Raw genomic sequence first — 23,598 nt, 5'->3', positions numbered from 1 at the left:
AGAGGTAGGGTTTGTAATTTTTTAAAGTAGCAGAGCATGTTTAACACACTTGCATTGTGTTAGTTCAGGGGAATAGATTTTTCTTTTGGAATGCTGCCTTTTTGTTATATATCAAAATCCCAGAAACTTCTGATAGTGTCCAGTGTTAATTATTTTTCTTTGAGATAAGTCAAAAAGAAACAAAAATAATTTACTATCTGTTATTCGTATATAAATGAAATCACAGTTTTTACTTTACTATGAAGTATGAGAGAAATAGAACATTCATAGGCAACAAAATGAGGCTTTCTTGCATTTTTGTCTTTTAAAAAAATATGCATAGGAAAGTGTAAATAAAACAGTATGCTTATTTACCAAAGAATTTGCTGACATTCTTGTTCCACCTAGTTGTTTTAAGTTTGTGCAGCTGCCTCGAGGCGCCTCCAGATGGCGTCCTGGTGCCCGTTCTCTCCGCCCAGCGGCCGACCAGTTGCCGGCTGGTGGGGAGAATGAGCTTGGAGCGGAGGGGCTTAACCCAGCGCGGCTCAGAGGTGGGTTGCTGAAGGACTCGGGGAGGCAGCTGCAACAGGGCATCACTCACTGTCCAAGTATTTCCATCTCTGAGCGCAAAAGGAAGAACTTAAGCGGGCGGCAGTTGGAGTGTAAATTGCTTTGTAGTATTTAAAAGCAGCGTGGATCGTGGGCAGCTGAGCTGGTACGTGCGAGAGAAACTACTGAATTGTAATTGTGCTGGGTAGGAACCCGTCTCATCATTCTTTGTGTACCAAACGTTCTGTGTCCTGAATTGTGCCTACGTGTATACACTCATTTCATTTTCACCTGAATCATGGGGGTTTGAGGTCACAATCTTTCATTTTCCAACATGATATAATAAAAGCTTTGCAGAACATTGTCTATTGGTAGAAATATGATCTGACTAATAGTGTAAAGAAAAACATAATGGCACCAAAATACTTTTATGTTTTCTTTGTTAGAGAAAAAAAAGAAGTAAACCTAAACCATATTACCATGTGGTTTTACCAGATAGGACTTTTAAAAGACAATAGAAAACGATGTATGTTTAACTACGGTGGACTAGATATTAAATCACTTTTACCTACCTATAGGTGTAGACATAAACACACCTGTAAAATATGAATGATTTTCATATCTGTGTGCTAGAAAAAATATTGTGTAGCTATGAAAATACTAATGATGAAAGATACATATCTTGTGTATGTACATTTTGTATGGCCTAATATGCCATGTGAACATGTGTTGTCTATGTGTAGACGATAACATATATATGTCACTTACATGCAGAATAATTGCAGTTATAAAAATGCATGTGTTGCATATGGATAGATTTTTCACACCTTCATACTCAGTATTTCTATCTAGTAACTTAGTGTGAAGATCATCTATTGCTAAAAAAGTAAATCTGAATTTAAAGACTGTTTAATTCTTTGAATTGTTTCAGTGTTACATTTTAAATTTCCCAAGTTTCATTCAGTTGTGCACTTAGTTTGTGCTTTTAAATTCTGAGGAAAAGTTTGATTCTTATATTTTGAACATAAAATATTGGCTGAAGTGCTTATATGGAAATAGAATGCATAGATATATAAATCTAGATTCCCTAGACTTGAGGTTACTATAGCTGGAATGCACAAGAGCTCTGAAAACATGGGAGTTCTGACTGGGCGTTTATATTAGAAACTAGTCAGCCGACAGAAAGACCCAAAACTTCAGAACTGCATTGGAAATTACAGAGGCTGAGGCTTTACTCTTAGTATTATTACTCTAAAACTAACGTTAGGCTACCTATAAACTTGTATGTATTCCTTTGTAACAGATTTGTACCTGAATCAGGTATTGAATTTTATGTCCTGCCATTGCACAGAGCAAATATAACACAATTCAACATAAGAAATATGAATTGAGACCTGTTTAAGACAGTATGCCAAATAAAGCCGGAGATACCAAGAAAAGAAACAGTCCCTGCCTTCAAAAAGTTGTCAGTCAAATGACTAGGTGGGCATTTTTATGAACATGAATATATAAGAAAATACAAATCAAAATAAGTGCTATTAGAGAGGTGTAAGCCCAAGGTGTATAGCATTTAAGTGGAGGGAGAAATCTGACTTAGGGACTTTATATTATAAGGTACTCCTCTCAAGGGATGGGTGGGAAGATCAATTTTGGTGAGTAAAGATAATGTCCAGTCAGGAACTCAGTTTGTCTTGGGTACTGCTTTCTTCACTGAGCTCGGGAGTGAGCAGTAGGAGATATTATTATACAGGTGTGTGTGTGGTGGGGCGGAGGGGGCAGTGTTAGAGATGACCTTGAACATTTTGGGTTTTCATCATTAGTTTATCCCGAGTGCCACTAACAATATAGGCATTAAGTACTCTTTCAGAAATATTGAGTGTTGTGCATAATAGCAAGAGCCAGTGTGAGGCTTTACAATAACTTTATGATTTACTTATTGTATATCTACCATATTAAAATATAAGTTCCAAGATATGGAAATCTTTTTCATTATTACATCCACAGAACCTAGAAATTTCTTGGAAAAAGTATCTACTGTATGAGTGAATGAATGGTAAAGTGGGGATAAGGCCAGGATTCTATATTATTTACATTTAGGTTTCCTACTACTCATTAATGATTAACATCCTCAAAATTTACCAGCTCTATAGAACTATTGTTGCAGCTGATTCCCCTTATGGCTCAGGTAATGAAAAGCAAGTTCCCTAGAATAGCCACTATTGATGTTTAATCTTAATCTGTTTTTAACCTCTTATATGAATAGTCGTTCCTTTACATTTTGAAAGGGATTACTAGGATAATTATAAACTGTGTAAATATTCAGGCAGAATTCACCAGGTTGTTTTCATATCTCTACAGTAGAAATATAATAGGTATATAACACATATTAAACAAATAAAGTCAGGAAAACAGTTGAAGAGTTTGGGGAATGTCTTTGCACCCTGTAGTATGTATTTACCTTCTTATGTGAATGCCTCCAGTATCTGGTAGTCTGCAACTTACTACAGGTCATACTCTCTAGAGCCTCTTTATATTTCTGGGGGGTGCAAAGTTATCACTTAGGAGAGCATTAGCTCTTTGCTTCCATAGTTTTAGGGGGCACTGAAGTAGCATGCTTGGCGTCCCAGCCCTCATACACGGAGGTAATCCTTTTCTCTATCCCTGTGTAATAATATCTAAAGCTTTTATGGGCAGTGACCGGCACATGTGAAGAAATTAGTGAAGAAAATATTTTTTTTGTCATTTGAAAGGATGATATTAAATGAAAATAAATAGACATTTTAAAGGAATTATAAATATGGTTCACTCAACCAGATTATAAATGAATGTATAGAGTCATACAAATAAAAAAAGCCAAAAAACAGTGTCCTTGAACCAACAACATTAAAAAATAAACACCTGGGTTTTCCCCTTTTGCCCAAGAGAGACCTCTCTTCTGTGAGGATAACTTATATATCATAATTTACTTTTATATGATTCATTTAAAAATGCATATGCAAGGATAGAATTTCTCTGTTTAAAAATATATGTTGATGGGGTTTATATGTGTTAATTAAACTGAGGATGCAGGATTTGATTCACTTTGAGCTAATGAGCACAGAGTCAGGCTTTTTCTCTCATCCTTGTCAATACGGCAAATTTTCACACCAGTCTTGGTCTCCATCCTATTGGACATGCTGCTAATGCTTTATTTTTAGCCTGTGCAAGAGGAGATGGTAACATATAGTGACCTAGGATTTTTACCTTATTCTAAGCCCTAGGGCATGGCTTGGCCAGGAGACTAACGGATTAGGGGAAGCATATCTTGTTCAAATAAAGCTGGATATTCAGTTTCGGAGAAACATACTGCAGTGTGTACTGCAGGTTTTTCCCCCTAGTGGTTGACTTAAAGCTGTTGTGTTTTTTATAGCAATTGAAATAGATTTTTCTTCATATAGTGGAGCTAGTTTGGGAAGATTCTTTAAATTTTTTAAAAACTTGTTTCAGGAGAGCATGTAAGTTTCTTTAAATGATCATTTTGAAAGACACAAATACAGTGCCTTGGAAAATATACTGGGGGCTTTTTCTTTATTCTTTGGAAGGCTAGCTTTTTTTTTTTTTTTTTTTTTTTTTTTTTTTAAAGATTTTATTTATTTATTTGACAGAGAGAGACACAGAGAGAGAGGGAACACAAGCAGGGGGAGTGGGAGAGGGAGAAGCAGGCCTCCCGCGGAGCAGGGAGCCCGATGTGGGGCTCGATCCCAGGATCCTGGGATCATGACCTGAGCCGAAGGCAGACGCCTAACGACTGAGCCACCCAGGCGCCCCTGGAAGGCTAGCTTTCAAAAATATACAAATATAAGATATACACAATAATGAAAATATTCTACTACTAGATTCCGTATTATACTACTTTTTCTTAGTATAGAGAAAAGTTTTCTTCTTCCTCTGGTGTCCTGATGTCGCTGCTTTCTATAGTCAGTGTCACTGAGTCAGTTTAACATGATTTCTTTTGCCTTTCCAACCAAACTGTAAACTCCTTAAAGGAAAGAAACCGTTTCCATGCTTCTTTTGAATCTCCCTGTTAAACTAAACATACTGCCAGTCGCAAACAGCACTGAAGTTTGGTTTCTGACAATTAAATAAAGATTAAATTCTTTTTTTTTCCTCACAAATTCAAATAAGTAGATTCAGACATATAGCAGTGACTTCTAAGGGGCAAAATGGAAGTCTTTCTAAAAGCTCTGTGTACTGAAAATGACACACCACAGCAGGAAGGAAAGTTTGCTTTTCTTTAAATCAAGTGTTTGAAATGAGATTTTTAAAAATAATATTTGAAATACAGAGGTATCTATAAAGGCACAAACTTTGCCTTCACGCAGCAAAGCTAGTTACATCTGGAAGAGATACCTTCCGACACACCTGTGTCTCTGGGCTGTTGTGTAACTGCAGGCAGAATATTCCAAAGTCAGAACTGCTGGAAGTTAGGGCAAATCAGAAGTGTTCCTAGCAGCAAGAATTAACCTTAAGGGCCCTTAGGGCACTGACATGCTTTAAAGTTGTTCCTGGAAGAAAAAATCATGTATTTTTTTTATAATGAGTACATTTATGAGCATACAACAACCTGCTACCAAGATGAATAAAAATGAGAGTTCATAGCAGCAAACTTCTATTTTAGCAAGTGCTAGAGGAAAATAATAAAGGATCTGTAGCTGTATTGTTAACAGGAGTGAAGAACGTTTCTTGTATCTCTGGACCAAAGGCTAACAGAAGAGCTCTTGGTTACTAAGATGTATTCTTTTCTGGTCTCTGGCTCATTAACGATGGAAGTAGGAGGGAGAGGGTATAGAGCGGCAGCTGCAGCTGTGGGCACTCAGATCATTTGTCACCTGGCATGAAGTTAGCGTTGGCAGCTCCAGAGTTCCAGCACAGAACACCAGGGAGCAAATGCCAACTGATTGTTGTTCCTCAGCAGCTTACTGGTTAACTCTGACTCATTCTTCAGATCTCTGCTGAAGTGTTGCTTCTTCCAGGTAGCTTTGCCCAACCCCTCTCGATACACTTAGCACCTTTCTCTCTGCTATTACAGCCTCATATTCTCATCCTTGCCACCATACTTACTGCTTGAAGACCTGCCTGCTCTCTTCACTAGCCTGAAGGCAACAACTGAGTCTTGTCCAATATTGCTCGGTTTCTGTGTCTGGCTTACAATAGGTTTGTGACTATATATGAATATTGTCTGTTGCATGATGATTTCAAGGATACGTAGTGGCTTTGGTGTCAGTGAAAGTTGCGTTTGACTCATGGCACACATAAGATGAGAGATAACCTAAACTCTCGGTCCCAGTGTCCTCATCAGCTGTCTGAGGCAATTATATACCTGTTCTTTAAACATGGTTGTTAAGGTTAAAAATAATACCTATTGTTATTATTATTACTATTGTACTATGATTATCTTCTTGGGGGCTTTCTAAATATCAACCGAGTTAATCTTCAAAATAAAAATGCCTTATCAAATCGGTACAATTATCTATTTTATATAGGAAATAGAAGCACAGAAAGGTCAAGTTATTTGCCCAAGGCCACAGAAGGAAGAATAATGAAAATGGAAGACCTAGAACAGTGCCCAGGAGAGGGTAGACTTGTACTAAATGTTGGGATGGGGGCATTGCAGTTTTCTTTGGGAAAGGCTGGTTTCTGTGTAAGTGAGAAACTACCCCACACAGTTAAGAACAGTTTGTTCCCTGATTTTAGAACCTTCTGTTGCAGATATTGTGTTTGTAGAATTCTCATGGAAGGCAAATATGGTCAGAGAGAAACTTAAAATGTATGTAATCTGAGAGGATCTTTATCTTTCTTTGAACATTTTACAGTGTTGGGTATAACAGAAGTTAAAGAAACCCTTGTAAGAAATATATTCTCATTACGACCTCAAGGTAAAAAGAAGCAAATGCTAGCATTGCCTCATTTTGCTCACTTTACAGCATGTTTTGTTTTGTTTTATTTATATATTTCATTTATATGAGGTTTACTTTTTCTCATTATAAAAAGTACACTTAATTTTATAGCAAATGTGTGAAATCCAAACTAACTACAAAGAAGAAAACAAAAAACAAAAGTAATTAGTCAAGCCAGGAAGAACTATTATTAATACTTTGGCATATTTCCTTTCTCTCTTTTGACACAATTGCATGTACATATGTTCATACATATGCTTCTGTACACACGTTTGATCATGGAATTATGTAATAAATATAGTTTCATGTCCTATTGTGTGTTTTTATTTTATTATGTTATTAGCAGTTCTTTAAAAAAATATAATTTTCAGTGCTTGCATATTATTATACTGTGTGGCTGTATCATAATTTTATTTAATAATTTTACTTTTGTTTAATATTCTCCTAATTTTGGAAATTCTCCTATCATTTCCATTTTAAACAGGTTTGATATGTTGCTTTACATTACAGATCAACCTCCTGAATAATCATATTTAGATAACTGATTAACATCTAATAATACGGTTGTTAAAAGGTAAGACTGTATTTCTACTCAGAAGTAAATAGGCCAAAAGAAGCATTTTAAAATACATTCAGGCTTAAGGAAATAATAAGGAAAAAATAGAATTGCAGATGGAAATGGATTATTATCTCTTGAGTGACAATGATATGCTATGACCTACAAAGGTCAGCATTAGAATCACCATTTTTCTGTGATTAATTGGGGCTCAAAGAGGTTGAATGGCAAGATCAGGCTGCATTAGTGGCCCTCCTGGGATTCAAATGTAAGTTTCACTTCTGGGTCTTTTGTCTTTTTCATCCCACCATATAGTCTACACAGTATGCTGGCAGTGCTCATAGCTCTACCTAATACTTAATTTCTTTGAGCCTCAGCATCCTCTTGTGTAAAATAGAAACAGTAATTCTCACTGCTTAGGGTTTTTGTGACAATTAACTTAAATACTATAGGGAGACTGAGGTCCTAAGGAATGTATCCTAGGACTCAATCTTATTTTTTTTATTTTTTTTAAGACTTTATTTGACACACAGAGAGAGAGAGCACAAGCAGGGGGAGTGGCAGGCAGACAGAGGGAGAGGGAGAAGCAGGCTCCCCGCTGAGCAAGGAGCCTGATGCGGGCTTGATCCCAGGACCCTGCGATCATGACCTGAGCCGAAGGCAGCCGCTTAACTGACTGAGCCACCCAGACGCCTCAGGACTCAATTTTAGATAGATATGTCATAAAGTACAATCTCATGCTGATAAAGCTTGGGAGTCCCTTAGTTTAGGTACTGGCAGAAGGCTTGCTTGTTAGTCCCAAGTCCCAGACACAAGTCTAGGAGATTCAGATTCAGAATCTGAGGAGGGTCACTGTCTTTGTTTTTAACAAATTCCCTTGGTGATTTTGATGATATATTAAATGGCAACCAGAGATAAAGACAACTAGAAAAAATAGGCTGAAAGGAGGATGAAAAGTTTAAGATGAGACATAGAAATTTGTCAGTCAGCAGATACTGGTTGAGCGTAGACCGAGCCCTCCAGGGGGAGAGAGCATGACTGGAAACTGTCAGAATGTAAAAACACCTTGGGGTGTGAAGGCTTCATTTCCCCAGGTCATTTGAAATATGAAATACGTTATGGGCACTTGAAATCAAAAGCAAAAATAACACTGTGTTGACTGAACAGAAATGGCAGACAGTAAAGGTTTACTGTCAGAGGTAGGATGTGCTTTGAAGTAAGTTGATCATGAAAGTAAATGCACTGGATCCTTGATGCCTGTATATCATAATCATAAGTACACTACCTAAACTAAAAAATTTGATTTGAATTTTTGATTTAACTCTCTTTAAGTGCGATATCTTAGGATTAGTTCCTACCTTCTCTGTATTTCTATTGAATTCTTCCAGCCTTTTATACAGGATAACAGTTGATTAAATTGATTTTGACTACTACATAAGAGCCTCATTCAAAGAGAATTCTTAAGAAATACTTTTTGAGTTAATTACTTTTCAACTCATGTATTCATTATTTTTAATACTTGACAGAAACATTTTGTAACTTTCTCTATGGAAAACATTCATTACTAATTCTTTAAAATGATACCAAAGGTTTTAGGACATGTGGGTTTTTTTGTTGTTGTTTTTGTATTGTAGGTATTTGATGTGATTTTCTAAAGAAAATATATCTAATATTTCACGCCAATGTTCTCTAAAACTGTGTGTTTTCTTTTTTCGTCAGGAATTAGTAAACCTCTTGACATTAGTTTCTTTGAAGTTATCATTGAAGATATTTTAAATTATTATTGAAGGTATTAAATCCCTTGCTGTACCTTCAGCTGCAGAAAAATTAGTGCCAACTAATTTTATCGATCTGTTACTGAATAATAAACTTAAAGGAAGCTTGATATTTGACTGATAGGAAACGTGGCATTCCTAGTTTATTAATAGGCTTTTTCTGGTTAAATATAACCTATAAGTTCTCTATAACTGTAATTTTACTTGGCCCTTTACAATCTTAAAATCTTAGAGGGCTAAAGAAGAGCTTGAGAAGTGATTTTTTTCAGGATGAGATGAGAATCTTTACAGTTTCAAAGCACTTTCAAAGAAGCTATGTCATACCTTCCCTGGCTAATCCGTTGCCATGAGCAGTTACCTGCACTGTGAAATTCTTAGCTAAACCCTTTCCAAAATCTCTCCTGTTGTATAAGCCCACACCTTCTCGCTTGATCTCAGTGAGGACGGAACAGCTAGTCCCTGTCTTTTTAATACAAGTCATTTAGATACCAGAAGGTTATTATTGAAATCTTCTTCAGCAAACATTGCAGACAAGTCACCTATGTAGATGTAGCCTGATGATTTCCTTCTGCAGAGGTTCTGGAGTAGGGTGTTGCATGCTTTACATTCAGGTAGATACAAGAAGCACTTTTCCAGGCCCTTTTAAAAGCTAGAAAATAATTTTCCTTGGTTTTGGTTTTATCTAAATTATTTTTTAGCTGTCATTTCTTGAGCTTCTCCACTTGCCTTCTCACCTTCTATTCTTGACTAGCCACACTGAGAAACAAATGGTGGCTGAATCCTAAAAAGAGCACTTTACAGTATGACTTTACAGATTCATGATTTTGTATGTAAATTTCAGAGACACCTATCATCATTGCTCTTTAGGCGTGTAGTATTCATATGCAGAGCTTTGTGCCAAACATTAAGTGGGTTTATAAATAATGCAAAAGAGTAAACCTTGCCCTTGAGGCATGTATGTAACAGTAACAATAACATTACTACCGACTTGCTGTGTATTGAATCCTGATAACAATCCTGATGGTAGGGGGGGAAAAAAAGGAACAGGATTGTCTGACTAAATGATTGTTGGGCAGAAAAATTTTTCTTCTATCCTTCTAGGCTCTTTGACTGGTCTAATAATTAAATTGACAAAAGACAAGATTGATAGGAGAAAAACAAATTTAATTTCGTAGGCACAGAAGCTCCATATAAATATGAGACCTGAAGGCAGTCAGGCAATTGAGGCTTAAATGCCATCCTGAGCTAAGGAATGGGATAGGGCTTGGGGTTTCAAAGCGGAGGAGGGCAATTCATAGAAAGATGAGAAGAGCGGGTGTTTATCAGATGTTTGCCTTCGCATGCAGGAAAATCTTTCAGATAAGAGAGTGATCTCTGATAATAGCTCTCTTTCTGGGCCAGACCCCCATCTAAATGATTTTAGGAGTTAAGAGACAGGTAAAAGTTTTTGAGTCGGCTGGGTCTTGATTGCCTTCAGCTCAAAATAATCCACATGACAAAGTACATTATTTTGGGGTGGCATATTCTGTTCTCCTTCACGATCACACTGATCATTTCACTTGGTTCCTAAGTAATGACTTTTTATCAAAGTAAAGGCCTATTCTGTCCTTTAGCTTAGAAACTTAACCTGATATCTTTATTCCTTTAACATGTCATTTTCAGTCATTTCACCTAGTTTTGTACCACCCAGTTCTCATTACCAAAATTTCCATGGTTTTTCTCATTTGTAACCTTCTATTCTGACATGTTTATGGATTTTTAAGTTTGGTAAGTTTGGTAGATTCTCGCTGATTGCTACTTTTTCCACAGAATCTTCTAACATCCATCTCCCACTGTCAAATGGAGCTTATTATATGGGTATCTCACATAAAGGAAATTAGATGCACTAAGACTGACTTTGTCAAATTTGAACCCATTTATTAAAATTGAGTACAATTCATTGCAATGAATTATTCTGACACGCTTATGATTTCATGTCGATTTCAGAGACACTTTTCATATCTACCATTACATTTGTTAGAATACATCTTTTTCAGCTTTGCAGATGTATTTCACATGGTTTCACCATGCCATGTTGAAATGTTTCTGAAAAATAAAAGTGGAGATTCACCCTAGCCTTTGTCAGTATTGCAAGATTGGACAAATTAAAATGGCCAAGGATGTAGTGTATTGAGTTTGAGAGATATGAAAAACTTTATCAGTAAGAAAAGAATACTGTTTGTCTGATTTGATCTATACAACATTGAGAAGAATGATCCGCACAACACTGAGAAGAATATGAAAAATCGGGGCGCCTGGTGGCTCAGTCGTTATGTGTCTGCCTTCGGCTCAGGTCATGATCCACGGGTCCTGGGATCGGGCCCCACGTCAGGCTCCCTGCTCCGCGGGAAGCCTGCTTCTTCCTCTCCCACTCCCCCTGCTTGTGTTCCCTCTCTCGCTGTGTCTCTCTCTGTCAAATAAATAAATAAAATCTTCAAAAAAAATTAAAAAAAAAGAATATGAAAAATCTAGGTTTGTATAATTATTAGACTAGACATCAGAAAATGATGCTTTACAAATTACTCTCCTATATTTTTAGCTTTCATTTACTACTGATAAGTGAACTACAGAGCTTGAGAAATTACTCTCTTTAATTTTGTCTAAAACTCTACTTAAACAAATCAATTACTGATTTGCATTTTATTATAAAAAGTATTGTTGAAGAGGAAATTTCCTGTATTGCAGGCAGGGAATGAAGTATTCCAAAATTGTTGTTGTGCAATGGTTTTTTAGGATCTGTTAACAAACTGTATCAAAACTAATTTATTACAAAGATAAATGTGAAATGCAGGAGACTAATAGAAATAAAAGAATTTCAGCCAATAAAACTCCAGGGAATATGCTTTCTTTCAAAAAACTGCAGTGATGACACAGATATCTTAATTGATGTCTGGGGCTTCAATTTGATAGAGTAGTCTATTTACTTACTACTGAAAATGTCAGCAATGCATGCATGAAGGCTCATTTTCAGGCATTAAATTTGAATAGAATACATCAAGTTATATTGCTAAAGGCAAGAATAAGGCCTAGGAAATAGAAGGGCCTTTAATTCCCTGCCCCATTTTTATTTTATTTTGTTTTGTTTTTATTTCTATACTACCCCCTTCCCTGTCTTCTCTGCTTCCCTGCTTCATCCCACACCTGGAACATTTTGGAGTAATGAGATTCCTGAAGTAAGAACTCCAGTAAGATTAGAACACTGTAAAAATAAGGTGGTGGTGGTGGGATAGGGGAACCAGCTGCAAGCGTTTGCTTGTATACCAAAATACATGCATCTGCACCTGCAAGAAGACTTTGCCATCACAGTCAACTCTTTATTATTTAGAGAACTCTCTGCTTTGTGGAGACTGGCTGTCACCCCAAGACTTGCTTCCCTGGAACACCTAACTTTGTTCTTGGCTGTCAGCAGCATGGTCTCCTCAGGAAGGATTCAACTTCAACACGGAGGAGGAGACTGTTTGAGTACATGTGTTGACAGTATGAATGAGTCCAAATTCCAAAGGCAAATATAAAGGGTTTGGGTATGCCCCAAAACATGCATCTTTTTCTACCTTATTAATAAAGATTTTGAGATTTGGGTACCTTTAATGTATTTCAGTGAAGTGCATACTCAAATATATTTCATGAGGTTTCCCCCTTAGCTTTGTATTTAACATTTAACCATCTGTATGTCCAGTCATTTCACCCAGGCTGCATGAATTAGGTAGTCAAATATTTGTTTTCCCTTTAGTGCTACCTCAAAAAACTGTTAGATTTTTAACCTTCCCTGAAGTTTTAATACTTCATAAAAAGAAAATGTAACATACCTAATGATCCTCTCATTCATCCAGGGGGAGAATGTAACATGTACTGGCATTTTGGATTTCAGATCTTTGGAAGTATTTATTCATAAAATCCAAATATTTAAAAAATATCAAAAAGCAAACCATAAATAGCTGCTAATGTCTTTCTTTTGGCTACCAAACATATAAAACAGCCATAATTACTAAGGTTAGGAAGAGATCATTTTACATTTCTGTTCTTGATATGTTCTCTCTAGGAATTTTGCCTGAGATTAAAGCCTTGTCAGAAACAAAGATAGCAATATAATGGGATATATTCAATGAGAACACTGCTGTCTCTTTCATCTATAAGCAAAAAGCATTAGAGCTATGGAATCTCAATATTTAAAAGGACATTAAAAGTATTACAATCCAGCATCCAAGGGGAGGTGGTAGTGAATGGGATGAAACTGTTGAGAGATTGTGGGAACAGATTGTTTAGCACCTTTCATATTAATTCGGAGTTTGAACTTTTATTCATTGGACACTGGAGGCTTACTTGTGGTTTTTGCATGGGGTAATAGGACTATTGCTTTTGTGTTTTAGGATGGTAATCCTGGCAACAATGTGAAAGATGAATTAGGAAAAAAAAAGTCTTGTGGGAAGAAAATGTGGGTGAGACTGAGCTAAGGCAATGGCAGTAGTGGTGGAAAGGAGAGGTAAGATTTAGAAAGGCATTTTAGGAGTAGACTAATAGAAAAGGAAAGTGAAGAGTTAAGGATGACTCCAAGATTTCTAGCTCATGTGATTGGGTAGCTAATGATGCCATTAATCACAATAGGGAATAGCAACTAAGCTTTATTGAGAGGAGACTTTGGATTTTAAGAGAAAAGCAGAAGAGTGGAGTAGAGATAATGAATTTGGAGTTGGTCATGCTGTTTGTTACCTGTTGGATGTAAATGTGGAGCACTGTTTGTTAACCTCAGTACTATAGACATTTTGGGCTGCATAATTCTTTGTCGTGGCAGGGATGCTTTGTACATAGTAGAATGTTTAGCAATATCCCTGGTCTCTACCCACTGTATGCAAATAGAACTCATCTCAGTTGTGCCAACCAAAAATATCTCCAGACTCTTCCAAGTGTTTTCTGAGGCAGGGACAAAATCGTCCCCAGTTGAGAACCACTGATACAGAGACAACAAGGAAGGTGGTACAATTGTGTGTCTAGAATTTAAGATACAAATGAGACTTGAAATCAGTATGTAAAATCATCAATGGTGGCAATTTAATCAATGTGCTTAGATGAGATTGTGCAGAAGAATGTAGATGATTACATACTTACCTCATTTTTCCATGAACAGCTCCAAAGACTGAAAATTCCTAAACTCATGAGATAGATTGAGGCAATTTATTCTATTTTTGAATACTTTCAAACGTTTTATATTATTATTGTTGTTATATGTTGTCACATATTGAGCCAAATTCCTTGTATTGGGACAAAATTAATCTTTGTGTAACTATCATTCCTTGGTCCTGTGATATTGTGATATATAAGATTTCTCATATATACTTGGTCTTCATCTATAGTTCCTGGCTCACAGTTCCCAAAACCCTTGGAATTTCCTCAGCATAAGAGCCATGAGGCATCTTTTGTTATAATATTTGTTTTCTTGTCCTCAGTTCCTGAGAAACACTTTAAAGCTATAAGGTGAAATGGGTGTCTTATTGTTCATAACAAGCCCTTTCCACCACAACTGGATTTATGTTAATGTGGGTGACTTTCGGAAAGCACCTGAGAATGACGGCTGGTTGCCAGTGAAACCAACCAGGAATAGAATGTTGGAACTTTGAATCCTGGCCCCTAATTTCCTGGGAGAGGAGAGGAGCTAGAGGTTGATTCAATTACCAGTGACCAATAAATTAATCAATTATGCCTATGTAATGGAGACTCCATAAAATAACAAAAGGAGGGGACTTGGAGAGCTTCTAGGTTGAGGAACCAGAATACTTCCACATACCACCATGCCAGTCCCCAAGCTCCTCAAAGACAGAAACCCCTTGTTCGGAACCTCACCCTATGTATCTCTTCATCTGGATGTTGATTCATATCCTTTAATATTCTTTGTAATAAATCAGTAATCTAGTGAGTTCTATGAGCTGTTCTAGTAAATTAATGGAACCCAAGGTGGGGGTGGTGGGAACCTCTTATTTATAGGCTCTCTGTCAGAAGTACAGGTAACAACCTGGACTTGTGATTCAGATCCTGAATTGGGGGGGGGGGGTTGGAATCTCCAGTTTGTAGCAGGTTGGGTCAGAAGCACAGGTAACCTGGGTTTGTGGTTGGCATCTGAAGTGGTGGGTGGTCTTGTGGGACTGAGCTCTTAACCTGTGGAATCTGATGCTATCACCAGGTATATAATGTCAGAATTAAGTTCAATTGTAAAATATCCAACTGATGTCTCCAGAACTGCTCTTTGGTGTGGGGGACCCCTCTACACTTTGGAATTAGTACCAAAACCTATTTAGGTCTTAAGTTTGCTTTCATGGGACACTAAGTCTATTAGGACAAATTATTTTTTCCTAAATCCCTCTACATATTTTAATACAGTTATTGAATTAATTTCTAGAATTTACTATTATTGTCTTCTGACTAAATAGCCTTTAATATTTTCAACTTTGTTTTATATGTAATATTTTGAAACTTTTTGTAACATGAGCACTCTCTATTAAATGATAACCATTTGAATATCCTCCTTAAGCTGTAGAGCAGAGACCTGAACAAACTCCATGTTTGACTGGTCCAGTTTAGAGAAAAACAAACTATCAGTTTCCTGGTTTTGTCATATTTTTATTAAATTATCCCAAAATTATATTAGCTCTTTTTTTGTCAGCTACTTTATACCATTGTTTCTTTTGTTTTTGTTTTGCGTGAACTTTCTGTTAAACTACATTTCATATCATATACCACTGATTTTTTTTGTTTCTAACTCAAGCATGAAAATTTATATCCATCCTTTTAAAAATGCACTCTTCTTTCATTTAGCCCATCATTTCAACCTGTCTGATCCTTTCGGATTATGATTTCATCATTCAACATGTTTATTGTTTCTCCCAGTTTTATGCCATCTGCACAGTTGATCAGTATACCCTACAGACACAGTGATCTAAGTCATTAATAAAAATGTGAGTGGCTTAAGTCCAGAGTTAATGGGATTACATAGTGCTATGGATTTTCTCTTCAGTGCTTTTACAACTATTTTGTACTTAAAGGTCTTTTTACTTTCATGGAGTACTATAGAAATGAGACTCATATGGATAGGCATTATGTTCAATCTTTCCCAAACAAAACTTCCAAACATAATTTTTCTGCAAGAAATGGTAAGGTAGATTATGTTCCATTTATAGAATGAAGTGGAATATTGTCACAGGGGAAAATGATTTTATTAAGTGATAAAACAGTGTTAAGTGATAGAGGCAGGATACAAATTTAAATACAAAATGTGACATCACTATTTATAGATAGATGTGGATATAAATATAGACCTAGTTCTAGGTGTGGATATAGAGAATACCAGAATCTTAGTGATAGTTGCCTCTAAAGTGGTAATTATGATTGTTGTTTTTATTACTATTTTATAGTCTCAAAGGTTATATAATGAATTTGTCACCTTTACATGCAGAAAGTAAATATTAAAATATACCTATATGTTATATAAATCTGAACCAACAAAAATAGAAACAGAATCTGTAAGAAAATACATGTATCTCTGATGACCAGACTTTGAGAAAAAGACCTTATCTTTAGTGATAGGAGAAATCTTTCTTTTTTTTTCTTCTTCTTTGTTTTTTTTTAAATTTAAATTCACTTAATTAACATATAATGTATTATTTGTTTCAGAGGTACAGGTCTGTGATTCATCAGTCTTATATAATACCCAGTGCTCATTAAAACACATACCCTCCCCAATGTCCATCACCCAGTTACCTCATCCAGGAGAAACCTTTTTTTTTTTTTTTAAAGATTTTATTTATTTTATCAGAGAGAGGGACAGAGAGAGAGAGAATACAAGCAGGGGGAGCAGCAGGCAGAGGGAAAAACAGGCTCCCGGCTTAGCAAGGAGCCCGAAGTGGGACTCAGTCCCAGACCCTGGGATCATGACCTGAGCCAAAGGCAGACACTTAACCAACTAAACCACCCAGGTGCCCCCAGGAGAAACCTTTTCAAGGAAACCACAGGTTTTCAATATTCCGTAAGAAGAACGGGAGCTGGAGTTGCATCAGATTTCCCATCACCAACGCTGCCTCTGCTGACAGATCCCTGAAGAAATGACAGATGTGGCTGGATAAGTCAGGAGAAGCTGTTAGATGCAGAAACATATCTGTTTGTCTTTCTTAACAGCTGTTATAAAGGTCAAATGAGATGCTAAGTAAGAAAATTTGTACAAAGAAAGGTTAGAAGTCCTATTCAAGGGTAAGTTATTGATTAAAAGGAGTTTTAGTTGTAGTTACTTTAATTTGAGTGGCTATTGTGCATTATAAATGTATAGTGGGAATGTTTGACCACTCTTCAGGATAAGTTCCTTGAAGTCAGGGACCATGTCTTATTAATCTACATATCTTCCAACACTTAACACATTGCCTTACACCTTAAGCATGGATAGACAATGGATTGCATGATGGCAATATTTGCAAAATAGTAATGGTTTTTTTAAAATTAAGAAAAATGGAATACTAATGTTATTATAAATTATCAAGTACTAACACTGTTATTCTGCCATCTTGGTGAAGCAGATGATCCATCAATATTATTGCCAAGTGACACACACCATTTGACTTCCTCCTCTTTGCTCCCTAATTTTAGGCATTCACTGAGATTTTATGCTTAGTCCTATTCTCTCTTTATATCTTTATCATTTTTATTGTATCCATTTATGAGGTATAATATATCTTCTCTGCACTGATGACTCTTCAATCAGTCTTGACTTTTTCTAGTTCTGCATCTCTGACTTTGCTAACCATCTCTTCTGGTTATCTGCTTACCCACTCGGATTCAGTATACCAGATCCACAGCCCTGCCCTGACCACCCACCTTCCAAATACACATGCAACATACCCATTCTATTAGGTGTCTTTTAAGGACACTAATCTTTCCCAGTCACCTATGCTAGAATTCGTATTCTCCCGGTCCCCTTTCTCCATCCTTTATCTTCATCATAGCAAAAAGTTTTCAAATCTTGATGATTTCATTTTTAATGATATCTCTAGAATCCATCTTCTTTATTATTTAGTTCTAAGACCAAGTTCAGGCCTTCATAATCAATTATTTGACCATCACAATACCCTCTTCCAGCCGTCAAATCAGAATAACTCTTATTTTGTTTCTCCTCAGTTCAAAATCCTTTAGTGACTGTTTCTTTACCTACTAATTTTAATTATATTATTAAAGTCCCATGAATATCATTTGAGAGGAATAGGCTTGGGGAAAATATTAACTTAATTCTTTAAGATAGTCTAGGCTTTAAGCTTGTGTAGTATATTGCATATCATTATTCTCTGGTTCCACCCAAAACAGATGTTTGACTTCCTTTTCCATATAATACCCCTTGAGTATCAAACACACTCAAAGAAGGAAATAGGTGTTCACATGTGGGAACTTGGATTGAGATTTCAAAGTCTTGGACACAAAATGGAAGACCCATACCCACCATGTAGAATAAAGAGATAACTTGGCTTCAACACTAAGGTAGTATCAGGGAATCTTTGGAATGGTGTGAAATGGCTGCAAGCCTTGGCATGTTTGTCTATGGTTCTGCTCAGGATGGCACTAAGGAAAGCCAGTTGAGTCTGCCTTACATTCACTTTACCTTCTTACTGTCCTTTCTTGACTTTCATTAAAAAGAAGTATGGAATAAAGTGGGATGAGATTAGAAAAATTCAATGAATAAAGAAATTTTGAAGATAGTCTAGGAAGAGGGAAAGGATGCTCTTTTTTAGAGAAGTGTTGCTAGAAACTTCTATTCAGAGAGAGCAATATGTCGGGTGGCTTAGTGAGAAATGGTGAATCAAGGGCAGGTTGAATAGAGAAGATTTAAGTTGGTCAAAATGGGATGAAAAGACTTAATGCCAAGTTATAAAGAAGGTTATGATACAGCAGATTAGCAGGAAATAGTTTTGCACTTGATCCAAAGATACTAATTTCATGTCACATGTCACATTTAAAGGAGAAAAACAGTTTATGGATATAAAATAGTTTTTCCATTATTAAGCATGCCCAAAGAAAATGCTGACTAAAGGATGTTTTGTTTTTGCTTTTTGTAATGAAGCTGCAGACCTTCAGATAGAATTTAGGGATAAATATTTGAATCCAAATTACTGTCTTTAAAAGCCCAAAGTGCTAATAGTATTAAGCCATTTATGTATGCATTTCTAACTATTTAAAAGAAAAAGTAGGCTGAATAGCATATTAAACGTAAAAGCATATTTTCTTGTTAAATAATAAATGAAATTACCAATGACATTTTCTTTATAATTTGGGAGATGAGGGAGATAGATAATGCTAACCATTATGTATCTTATTGTTGCAAATGTAAAGCTATATAATAAATGTTTATCCAAAGCAGATATTAGTGTGGTAGATGATTTTAAGCATTCCATTTAAGAGTTGTCATTGTGATTTTTCTAGACTTTTATCCCATTTAGTGGAAATCTCAGATTCCAGGAATCAGAGATTTGGGCTCTACGGTATTCTAGCCATCTAGTCTCAATTTTCTCATTGGGTTCCCATCTTATCAATTCTTTTTTAGATTCTTTCCTTGCTTAAAATACCATTGTCTCTCAGCTAAGCATGGTGTCTATGAGCATCCTCATTTTTAAACTGTTACCTCCTTTTCCCTTCATTTGACTCATTCTCTAGTTTCTTATCTTATGCCTCAGTAATTATAGCATCCTTAGTTCTGCCAAAATGGGCAAGTGTATCATTATGTTTAAAGTGCAAAGCAATACAGAAACCTAGAAGATCATGTGTTGTTTTTACTTGGTTTGGTAAAAATTCTTCTGGTTGCATTATGGTTCTGTGGAACAAAGGAAGATGCATTAAATCCCACCTTAGTTTTAAGTTAACTTTCTTAGGTTGGCAACAAAATTCACAGCTTGTTGATTGGGCTTTCTGAAATGATAAAACAAAGTGAAGAAAATTCTGAAAAGAGTGACTAATAGGGACAATAAAAAATTTTTACTTGAAATGAAAAGTAATAGACTAATTTTAAGAAAAATTAATAGCTAACAAAAGGCATGCATTTTAACCTTTTTAAAAATTTAATATTCCTTTTGTCTTTAAACATAGATATGTGTCTTCTGCCTTAGATTTTTTTAATTTGACTTGCTATCGCATTCTGTTAAGTCTTTATAGCTCATTGCTTTATAGTCAGGTTGTTTGATGCTTTCTACTTCTACTTTCCATCTTCCCTTTTCTTAATTTCATGCATTCTCATTTCCATCCCACCCTCTGTAGACCACTGCTCTCATGAAAGGTCAGCTCCTTGCACAGGCAGGACTGATCTTTATATATCACTTGCCTTTAACACAGCACATTGGGTTATAAGCAGTGTGAGAAGGGACCACAGAGACCATTTAGTGGAAGCATTTATTTTACAGATGAGGAACCCCAAACCCAGAGAGGCTAAGTGACCTAATCAAGGTCTCTTAACAAGTTAATGACTATGGCAAAGTAGAACTCCTGTGCCCTGATTCCTAATTCAGTGAAGTCATATGATTAAGAACTAACTTTCTAGGTCTAGAGGAAAAAATGAAAGAGGATCTTTTTCCTGTACAGGAATGAATCTTTGCTAATGTTGGTGATAAGTAACATTTCAATGCTTATTGTGTACCAAATGCTTGCTGAATATTAATTGTCTTTCATAATTGCCCTCATTTAATCCTCACAGCAATCCTATGAGATCAGGGGTGTTATTATTCCCGTTTTACAGATGGGAAAATGGGGCAGATAATAAATTATTTGACTAATATCAGACAGAGTCATAGACTTAGAGAAACTGTATAAACATTAATAAGAAAAAAGTACATCTAGTCCTCTTAGATAAAGGCTGCCTTTGGAAGGCCAAGACATTGAGCTATTCCTTATCTGCTCAGGGATAGGAAGGAGTAGGAATAGGATAAACAGTACTGGCCTGATTGATTCCCAGTGAGTACTTCAGTCTTGTCAAGGATCAGATGTGTGTCCTCTAGCCTCAGGATGTTTCTGTTCTCCCATACTGCCTTATTATCTTAACAGCATCTAATTCAAGCCTCTTGTACAGAGCATGTACATTTTCATTTAAAATAAATATTAAAGGGCGCCTGGGTGGCTCAGTCGTTAAGCGTCTGCCTTCGGCTCAGGTCATGATCCCAGGGTCCTGGGATCGAGCCCCGCATCGGGCTCCCCGCTTTGCGGGAAGCCTGCTTCTCCCTCTCCCACTCTCCCTGCTTGTGTTCTCTCTCTCGCTGTCTCTCTCTGTCAAATAAATAAATAAAATCTTTAAAAAAAATAAATAAATAAAAATAAATATTAAGTGTCACTGTATTATACAGTGGTGAACAAAACATATAATTACTAAAATACTAAGAGCAAGGGGAAAGGTCCAGCCACTACTCTCCCACAAAGAAGCCTATATTTTCTCCCCATTGCCACCTGAGTCCCCATAATCTAGTACTACCAATTCAACCTCTGTCCCTGTGGTCCCCATCCTTTACTCTTCAACATACTCTTACTGAATTACTCAACATACTCCTGGCAAATCAACCCAGTATGCAAAAATGTCGTATAATCATTTCAGATTTTGTGCCATTCATTTATTGGTCTATTCTACAAATATTCACTGAATACCTATTATAACTGAGAGACCTACCTGAACCAAGGACATAAAATGAGAAAGGCACAATTCTAGTCTTTAATTCTATTGACAAAGGATCATAAATATATTAATTAAGGCTAATTAAGAAAATAGAAGCCTAAACATTATTTTGATGCTATTATTATAAAACAGTAGTACTGTCCACCTATTATATCCTAAGCATTTTATATATAATTATATAATAATGTTTTATATTGTTGTGTACTTTATCATGTACCAGGGACTGTGTTTTACATATGTTATTTCAATAAGTCCTGTGAGATAGGAATCCTAGTTCCATTTTATATGAGAGGAAGCTGAGACTCATGTGATTAAATGATCACCTATAGTTGCATAGCAGGTAACCGGTAGAGATGAGAATTGACAAAAGCGATCCAACACCAAAGCCTTTGCTTTTTTTGATTCATCATGGCACCTTTCTGGTGTTGTTGAAGCAAAGCTCAGATTTTAATTAATTTTGCTTGGAGTATTTGGGGATGATTTCAGTAGAGGTCATATGTAAATAGGTCTGAAAGCTAGGTAGGAATTCTGGAAGTAAGAATGTGTATTTCAACCCAACAAAGATATAAAGACTATGGTGTAAAATTTTATTGGTCAGTAGCTTTAGGGAATTGTTGTGTAGTATATGTTACCCAAGGATTTGGGCCTTACTTTGCTGTAGTCAATGGAAATAGATCAATGGACTTGGAATTCACAAACATAGTTACAAAAAAAAAAAAAAAAAAAAGAAAAGAAAAAGAAACACCATTCTTTTTTTAAAAATGAATTTATATTTTAAATTCAAGTATAGTAACATACAGTGTTAGGTTAGTTTCAGATGTGCAATATAATGATTCTGCAATTCTGTACGAGTGAAATCATGTGGTATTTGTCCTCCTCTGATTTATTTCACTTAGTATTATACCCCTAGACCCATTCATGTTGTGGCAGATGGCAAGATTTCATTCTTTTTTAAGGATGAATAATATTTTATTGTATATATACCACATCTTCTTTATACATTCATCTATCAATGGGCACTTGTGTTGTTTCCTCAACTTGGTTATTGTAAAGAATGCTAAAGTAAACACAGAAGTACATATATCTTTTCAAATTAGTGTTTTTGTTTTCTTTGGGTAAACACCCAGTAGTGGTGTTACTGGATCATTTGGTAATTCTATTTTTAATTTTTTGAGGAACCTCCATACTGTTTTCCACAGTGGCTGCATAAACTTGCATTCCCACCAACAGTTCACGAGAGTTTGTTTTTTTCCATATCCTTGCCAACACTTATTTCTTGTGTCTTTGATTTTAGCCATTCTGACAGGTGAGAGGTGATATCTCATTGTGGCTTTGATTTATATTTTCCTGATGATTAGTGATGTTGAACATCTTTTCATATGTCTGTTGCCATCTGTATGTCTTCTTTGGAAAAATATCTATTCATGTCCTCTGCCCATTTTTTAATTGGATTATTTGGGTTTGTGGTGGCAAGCTGTATAAGTTCTTTCTATATTTTGGACATTAACCCCTTATCAGATATATCATTTGCAAATATCTTCTCCCATTTGGTGGGTTGTCTTTTTGTTTTGTTGATGGTTTCTTTTTTTTTTAATTTTATTTTATTATGTTATGTTAGTCACCATACAATACATCATTAGTTTTTGATGTAGTGATCCATGATTCATTGTTTGCATATAACACCCAGTGCTCCATGCAGTATGTGCCCTCCTTAATACCCATCCCCGGGTTAACCCATCCCCCCACAAAAAAAAACCCTCAGTTTGTTTCTCAGAGTCCATAGTCTCTCATGGTTCATCTCTCCCTCTGATTTTCTCCCCTTCATTTTTCCCTTCCTTCTCCTAAAGTCCTCCATGCTATTCCTTATGTTCCACAAATAAGTGAAACCATATGATAATTGACTTTCTTTGCTTGACTTATTTCACTTAGCATAATCTCCTCTAGTCCCATCCATGGATGTTGATGGTTTCTTTCACTGTGCAAAAGCTTTCTATTTTGGTGTAGTCCCAATAGTTTAATTTTGCTTTTGTGCCCCTTGCCAAAGGAGACAGATCTAGAAAAAATGTTTTTATGGCTGATGTCAAAGAGATTACT

The 23,598-nt window shown here is 36.0% G+C and overlaps 1 long non-coding RNA gene across 2 annotated transcripts in view; it reads left to right on the top strand.

Moving 5' to 3' along the window:
- Positions 1-447: 447 nt before the first annotated feature.
- Positions 448-23,598, top strand: part of LOC116634095 — a 354,995-nt gene continuing 331,844 nt past the window's right edge. For both annotated transcript variants that reach the window (XR_004299856.1, XR_004299855.1), the window contains exon 1: positions 448-694. This is a non-coding gene — a long non-coding RNA (uncharacterized LOC116634095). The remainder of the gene's footprint in view (positions 695-23,598) is intronic.

The sequence above is a fragment of the Phoca vitulina genome, unplaced genomic scaffold (assembly GCF_004348235.1).
Source record: "Phoca vitulina isolate PV1807 unplaced genomic scaffold, GSC_HSeal_1.0 scaffold8, whole genome shotgun sequence".
In the NCBI taxonomy this organism is placed as follows: Eukaryota; Metazoa; Chordata; class Mammalia; order Carnivora; family Phocidae; genus Phoca; species Phoca vitulina.
This window is presented reverse-complemented; position numbering and strand designations above follow the sequence as displayed.